At 34.9% G+C, this 8648-nt stretch overlaps 1 pseudogene; it reads right to left on the reverse strand.

The window, feature by feature from the left end:
• Positions 1-706: 706 nt before the first annotated feature.
• Positions 707-8646, reverse strand: LOC107560763 (discoidin domain-containing receptor 2-like; annotated as a pseudogene).
• Between the last annotated feature and the right edge of the window lie 2 nt (positions 8647-8648).

Here is an 8648-nt window from a genome sequence, read left to right on the forward strand (position 1 = left end):
TAAATAATTACTGTGAATTATAGAAATATGAAATCAAGGGCAGGTTATTCTTAACCTAACCGGCCTAAACGTAAAACGTTTCTCGTCGCCCAAAAGTGCATTCGAATTCATGTCACTTGAACCAGCTTGTTTATGGTTGACAGTCACAGCGTATCTAGGCTGAGTGACTGGGTAATGTTTCTCAATAGAGTCCAAGGCTCAATCTACAAAGCGGTACTACTGCCGTACATTGCTGTGCTTTCAAATGCATATAAGTATTTAATTTTATTTATTTATGCATTCATTAATTTTTTTATGTTGGTTAAATGTGAGTTAAATATTGGTAAAAGGATCAAATGGCACGAGACTTACAACATATTCCAACATACTCCCAGATTCCTTTCACTGAGCACAAAGAATTATCAACAGATAGACAGCACAAATACATCATAAGGCAATAACGTTATTCTTTTTCCCAAATGAAGAATCATTTTACGCCAATAAGTCAGCAGATATGTATATTTAATAAACAATGACAACAACAGCAAAATTAACAGAAAGTAATTTTGTAATAGTAATATTAGTAATATTAATATAAAGTAATATGTTATATTTATATAGGTCAACATTTATGATTTTCTTATTTTTAATCTACACTGAAAAAGAAGGATATTGCTTTAACATTTAGCTGGGCTGTCTAAAAAAAAAAACAACACTGGAAGGGCTGAATATGGGGTTTGGGGTTGCTCTGTAGATCAGCATGGAATTAGTTATGGTATTCCATTAGGGTGCTGTGGATCTCCAGGAACGTGGGTCTTTCTTTGGCATTTCTTTTCCAGCAGCTGAGCATGAGGCTGTACACTGAATCAGGACAGCAGTGCGGCTTCAGCAGATAGACCCGAGGAGCTCAAAAACAGCTCAGCACTGACACCCTTAGTTTTTTCCAACTTATTACATGGATTTTTTTCCTGACTCATCTTGCAGTGCCAACTATTCTTTGGCACAGGGGGAAAAATGCATAAATATCTGTCAGTACAATCATTTGAAAAATCCATTGACATACTGCAGAAATACAGAAAAAAGTCAATTTTAAATAAATAAAAAAAATTAAGAATAATTGTATATTCATATTTAAACACTAAAATTAATAATAAAATACTAAATATATGAAAAAAAAATAAATAAAATACAAATCATTTGAATTGAACATGTTACTATGCACAAATAAAAATATGTAGTACATAAACAAATGAACATTACAATCTAATAAAAAAATTATAATAAAATAAATATATTAAATAATAAACAAAAATAATGAATACAAATAATTTAATGTGTTAATTAAATTAAACTAGTTGTAATGCACAAATAAAAATATTTAGTACATAAACATTATAATATTAATTAACAAATGTTATCCTTTCTAAATGTGGGAAATTACATATTTGTCAAGGATAATAGAAGGAAACTGTTATTAAATAATTAAATATAGTGTTACTGAGATTTTTTTTTATTCTGGAGGTCTCTGGTATTCATAGGTGATTTCCTAGATTCTGTAAAGTTTGAAAAAGTCCCACTGTGCATAAAAATGATTTACACAGATACTGGTAGACTTGATGAAGTGCTATTATGGCTGCATGCTCAAGTCTCACCTGTTTGTTTTGGTCTCTAAAAAACTCGCCGGTGTTTTCGATCACCTGTTCATCTGTGAACTGGGCGCATGGCTGCTCTTTGCACGGGGTCAGAATCTCCCACAGGGTCACCCCGAATGCCCACACGTCGCTGGCCATGGTGAACTTACCCTGTAGAAGCACAGATGCTCAAACTGATAGAGCAGCATGTGAGTTTGTGGTTCCACACATTTGACTCCAGAAAGACTTACCAGTAGGATGCTTTCCCAGGACATCCAGCGGATGGGGAGCACTGCTCGTCCCTGTATGCGGTAGTAATCTCCACGATACAGGTTCCGGCTCATGCCGAAGTCGGCGATCTTGATGGTGTTATTTGTGCCTACTAAACAGTTGCGTGTAGCGAGATCACGGTGAACAAAATTCAGGGAGGACAGGTACTTCATTCCCGAGGAAATCTGAGAGGCCATGTGGATCAGTATTCTGCAGTTGCAGAGGGAAAAAAAAGACATTTACAATATTTTATCCAAAATTTTGGTCTGTTCATCAAACAAAACTACAAACCCAATTCCAAAAAAGTTGGGACACTGTACAAATTGTGAGTAAAAAAGGAATGGAATAATTTACAAATCTCATAAACTTATATTTTATTCACAATAGAATATAGATAACATATCAAATGTTGAAAGTGAGACATTTTGAAATGTCATGCCAAATATTGGCTCATTTTGGATTTCATGAGAGCTACACATTCCAAAAAAGGTGGGACAGCTTTTTTGGAATCGGGTTTGTATCATATGGCTTCAGAAGACACTGAATACAGCACCCAAGTCCAATAAACAAACTCTTGAGCGGATTGTCTGCATTTTTGACTTGTCTATGCAAAAAATCAAGGTTTCCTCTCTTGCTCAGTTTGTGCAAAAACAAATGATACTCCCCATAGAAAAAAAGTGTTGATTTGCAGAACACCTACTGGCTAGTTTTTCTGACTGCAGAAATGATTGTGGGATTTATAAATGTTTCTTTTTTTCCCCCCTTAATAGAAAAGATGACATTAATTTATTATATCATCTTAAAAAAAATTAAATTGTAAAAATAGAAAATAGGGCACCCTATATTGCATTAAAATAAAAAAAAAATTCATATTTATTTTTACTGGGGTTTTACCTGTATTTTGAAATTACTGGATAAGGTCCTGGCAGAATTTTTTTTTTTTTTGTTAATTAAATTATTTATAATGAATACACATTAAGGTCTTTCAAAGAGAATATTTATGTCTTTATTTACAGTAAGTAAATTAAACATTGACTAACAATATTTTTTCCTATTTTTATCTTATGTGAAAATTCTACTTTCATATTATTGCTAACTTTTGTTTATGGTGAAATTAAATTTTATAAAGCCCCAAAAATATTATATTGACCCATATTAAGTAACATTTTGGCTCGAGTCTAAAAGGAAATACAGTATATTTATTATTTTTATAATAAAAAAAATATAGAAAATAATGTCATGTTTATAATAAATCAATTTCAAATAACCTTCTTCGTATGAATGTTTTTGCCTGTGCAAAAATAAATGAGTTAATTTAATGTTTGAATCAAACCATAAATATAATTTAAAAAATATATAAATTTGACTAACAAATTATTATTATTATTTATTGATATACCTGATGGTAGCTGAGTCGCCAGCTTGAGCTCATGGCGGGACAGGAACTGATTGAGGTCTCCGTTCTCCATATACTCCGTGATCATGCACAGCGGATCGCTCTCAACGCACACCGCCAACAGGCGAATGATGTTCGGGTCTCGTAATCGTGAGATGATCCTGATCTCTTTCAAGAAGTCGTTCCTGAAAATGTAGATTTCCTTGAGGAAAATGTAAATTGTCTTAAAATGGCTGGACAGCATCTGTAAAGCAAAAAGCAGTGCACCTGTGTGTTACCTTGCATTTTTGTTTGCGTCCTCTCTTAGAGTCTTAACTCTAAGCTGATGTCGCCAGAATGGTCCTTCATGAACTCCTGCATTCCCTCAGCTTCACACAGATGAACCTGCGGCAGGAACAAACACCTATAACAAATAACTTGTACAAGAATAACTTTTTTGGTCAAGAGAACTGTTCACCGACTTCTCCAAATTGTCCTTCTCCAAGTTTCTCTTTGAAAGTCAGTCTCTCCCTCGGAAACTCCTCCAGAGCTCCATCCCTTCCTGGAGATAAGGGCATGTTGACCACAGTGACACAGTAACTGGGGGCCCCACCAGCGGCTTCCTGCTGGCTCACGATGTCTGCCTCAGCGTAGTGTGGGGCTGTATCTGTAGGGTGGGATGTAGAGGGTTCGGAAGAGGCATCGATCATTGCTGTAACACAACCATATCAACATTGGTATAGGGATAGTTCACTCCAAAAATAAAAAATAAAAATTCTGTCATCATGTCAATCTAAACCTCAGTTCTGTTATTTATTTATTTAATTATGTGGAACAAAAGGATATGACACAGTTTCAAAAGTTTGGGATTGATAAGAGTTTTAAACGTTTTTGAAAGAAGTCTCTTATGCTTACCAAGGCTGCATTTATTTGATAAAAATACAGTAAAAACAATAAAAATGTGAAATATTATTACAATTAAAAATAAAAAGTTTTCTATTTTAATATATTTTTTAATTGTAATTTATTCCTGTGATGCCAAAGCTGAATTTTCTCCAGTCTTCAGTATCACATGATCTGATGTCTGATTTGGTGCTCAAGAAACATTTCCTATTGTTATCAATGTTGAAAACAGTTGTGAAAAATGTGAAAGATTTTTTTTATTTTTTTTTTAGAATGAATTGAAAGTTAAAATTATGAGCATTCATTTGAAATAGAAATCTTTTGAATGTCACTTTACTTTACTATCACTTGTGATTAAGTTTATACGTTCTTGCTAAAGAAATGTATTCATGCCTTTCCAATAAATAAATAAAATAAAAATAAATGTTACTGGCTTCAAACTTGGTGTAATTTTTGAAAAATCTTATCAGAGCTGTTTGCATAAAACTAGTCCATACTCCAACTGTTCTAAAGCTTTGTGTGACAAAGAGACAACAATATAAGTTGTTATTCATTGATAATGTTATAGCAGATGAAAATATAGTCAATTATTAATACCATAAATTTCAGGCTGCTCATCAAACAAAGATATTTTATGTGGCCATTTTGGTGTTATTTTCTCCTGACAGACTACAAACTACTATAAACTAGGTTTGGAATTACATGAAGATTGGTAAAAATTAATGACAGAATTTTCATTTTAGGCTGAACACACAATAAAGGCTTTCCCTCTGATGCACACAGAATAAGCTTACATATAATGAGACGGGGGGAAAAAAACAGTCTTCCAAGAATTTGTTTATGACACTGAGCAACCCTAACCAAGGTTTTCCATAGCCTGGAATTCTGGTAGTTTCCGTAAAAGTTGTGATGGGTCCTGGTAGTTAGATCCCATGGGGAAAATCCTTTCATATGAGGAATTTGATTCAACGTCGCTGGACAGAGAGGAGTGACGGTGGGTGAATGCCTCTCTCTGAACAGACAGACGCATGGTCAGCTCATCATCCAGCATACGCCGAGAGGCCTTCAACAAAGAGTGATGCATACATTCTACATTCATAAAAAACCTTTAAATTAGCTACTTACCAATGCAATTACTTTGTAATTACCATGTAATTACCGTGTGAAACTACTTTGTTTGGAATCAGTGGTTAAGTTGTATTTACAACACTGTTCCAGATCAGTTCAACCCAAATATTCAGATGTGTGCAGCGCATTTTATGGAGGACTGTTTCCTGATCCTGGTAGAGTAGACTACAATGCCGGCTGTTCTGACTCACAGCCTGTAAGTACGTTTTAATTTTAAGGATTTGCCACTGATGATTCAAATGCGAGTTTTGAGCAGCGTAGAGTAGCGCTTGTTGTTTGTAATTTCTCCGATCACAAATGCAGACATGGTTTTATGTTTATGATACAATGCAACGCGAAAAAAAGACAGTATAAGTCATTATAATCCGTAATTATGTCTCCACTGGATGCAGCAAATGCCTCGCTTATAATGGGTTTTAATGTTTTTGTCTCGTCGCTCCGGCCGGGACATGCCATCACAGTATGGTAAGGGGCGTAACATTTCCGTCACACACTTGAGGTATTCAGCCAATCACAATGCACTGGATAGCTGGCCAATCAGAGCACACCTCGCTTTTCAGACCGCTGAGTTTTGTAAAAATCGACACGTTTCAGAAAGGCGGGGCATAGAGGAGAAACAATAATGTACAGTATGTGGAAAATAATGTGTTTTTTGAACTTTAAACCGCATAAACACATTTCATTACACCAAATACACAAAATAATGTTCTTTTTTAGCAACGTCATATGACCCCTTTAAGATGATAATCTTACCTTCTCAATCATCTTCTGCCAGACCTGTCTCCATAGTATGATTATTATGATGGCCAACAGAATGACAATAATGGCCACCAAACAGCCTATTAGGATCCTTGTGTTGCTGTCATCGATTTTGTGGGTGGGATCATCGCCTGCAGAAGGTTCAGAGTAGAAAATACAATAAAATATTTTTTTTATATTTTACAGAATCAAAATCTGAATTTTCTGCAAATGGACATCCTTCAGTGCCATACTGAGCATTGCAATGCTTCTATCAAAAATGCGACTGGCTCTTTTAACTATAGGATGGGACTTGCAGTCACCATGAGGAGAGTTCTGTCAGGACCACTATCGTCAAAACGATAGATACTTAGCATAAAGTTTGGTTTGGCGGTATGGTTCTGTTCTGGGCAAAAAACCTCCCTGCCCATCCATGCAGCCTGTCATGAATGAGCAGGGAGAGCAACAATAATAACCCCCCCAGGGTTAACAGAACAGAACAAGGCAGATATCATTAATGTACTCAATGATATTTAAGTGTAACACTTTATTCAAGATAAAGGACTCCTTTATTCAAGATAAAGGAGTCTGATTAGCAAGGAATATCAGAAAGCTAAGTCCTGACTGTGGCAAAAGGTGGAGCTGGGGATGGAGGAGGGTAATTTGCTCCGAAGCAAGCTGAAAAGCTGCTGAATAATACTGAATACAGCTTATATAGGAATGCCGCGATAGGTGTCGTATTCCTATAGGTAGATGTGATCAGCTGAGAATCAGCTGATGCAAGCTTGACTCACGTGACCTGCCAGAACTAACGCTAAAGCTTAATTTATGATTTCACCCATTCACGTTTAGTGAAAATATTCACACTACATTTTATTATTTTGCAGCATTATTCTAAAATGCTTTAAATTATTATTTTTCATATAAATCTGCACTGAAACTTTATAAAAATGTGAGTTTGCTTGATCTACTAGTCTATGAAAATGTATTTTTATGTGTATAACTGAAATTCATGCCACTGCATGAAGTAATGAACAACAGGGAGCAGTGTTGCCTGCAAATTTATTCTGTACTATCGTATAACAACCCAATGGCATCTTGTGAGAGCAAACAATAACTGACAAAGAATTCTGTATGGTATCTTAAATAAACATAAAGTTCACCTGGGTGAATCCCTGGAGTTTGATGAGAACAAGAGAGGTGTTGTACACTGCTGTATCTGAAAGGGGAATTTGGGTGAAAGGCATTTTAAACTGCAGAGGTACAGTAATTTTGGTAAGCTATTAATATGCTAAAATGAATCATGAAAAAGTGAACAGATAAGAGAAGGAGCACTGGAGATCATAGAAATTCATAGAAAAATCATAGAGCATGATTAAAACCTCTATTACCTGACTGGAAAGCAAGTTCACTGAACATCATCCAGATGTCACCGAATGCAAAACGGCACCTAATTGCGCTGGCCATGCGGCAACCATGACAAACCGAGCACTTGGACTGATGTTGTCTGCTTTTGGCATGAAAACCACAGGATTCGGCTCCCAGTCAGAATCCGAACGGAAGTAACAAATGGCCTGTCGGAACATTTTTACTCCCCATGTATAGATGTTGTTGCAGTGGACCTATTGAAACAGAAGGTTATCCATTCAATACGAAATAATTAACTAATAATTCTAATAGTAACATACACAATACCCCTTGCGAAAAAGAAAGAGGCCTACAAGTGCATACACTTTTAAAAATATTATGGAAATAAAATAATTTAAAAGTATTAGCCTATATAATTAATTACTTCTATTGTCTTTTGATTTATGTTAAACAAAAATATACTTTAATGTAATTTTTACTGAAACGTGTCATGTATCTACATATATTTGTAAATACACATTTGCAATGATGAAGTTGCAATTTTGTTCATTTAAAATATATTAACTTTAAATGTTATAATATTTACACTACAGTTAAAATTACATTATTATTCAAATTATATTATTATGAAGTACTTCACATGTGTTTATTATGCTAGTCAACACATCAAAATAAGTGTACAATAGATTATTAAAACATTATGATTTAAAATGTACTTTAAAGTAAAGCATTTCATTTGACATTATTACAAAGATCACTTTTTAAAAAGCATCTTAAGTATGTTATGGAAACAGTCATGAATTACTTTTATTTTATTTATAATATATAATCTGCAAGTATTTTTTTAAATATACTTTTGACAAGTGCACATTCTATATAATTAAGCGTACTTCTTTTTTCACAAGGGACAGATGTATTTCAGACAAACCTTCATTGATGTGAAATTTCTGACCCGGTCCACTGAGCCACCAGGGAAACTAGCATTGGTCCAGCCCACATAGTCATACACCTGGTTTTTAGTGAAGTCATCTAAGCCCCAGCTTCCATCAGTGAGCTGTCCAAGTCCTTCTGTCATGCTGGGAGAAAACCTTGTTGTTTCATTGAAGTGAATGAGGTGGTGATATTTGCTTTAGTGTTTGTGTGATGCTCTACCTGTAACTGATGGCTCCATCATACACATTACACAGTGTCATTTAAGTAGATTTGTTGGCCTTTGAAAGACATCTGCCGGCCAGCAGGGCCGCTGTAGGACACAA

Source organism: Sinocyclocheilus grahami, unplaced genomic scaffold, assembly GCF_001515645.1.
Source record: "Sinocyclocheilus grahami isolate Dianchi unplaced genomic scaffold, SAMN03320097.WGS_v1.1 scaffold742.1, whole genome shotgun sequence".
In the NCBI taxonomy this organism is placed as follows: Eukaryota; Metazoa; Chordata; class Actinopteri; order Cypriniformes; family Cyprinidae; genus Sinocyclocheilus; species Sinocyclocheilus grahami.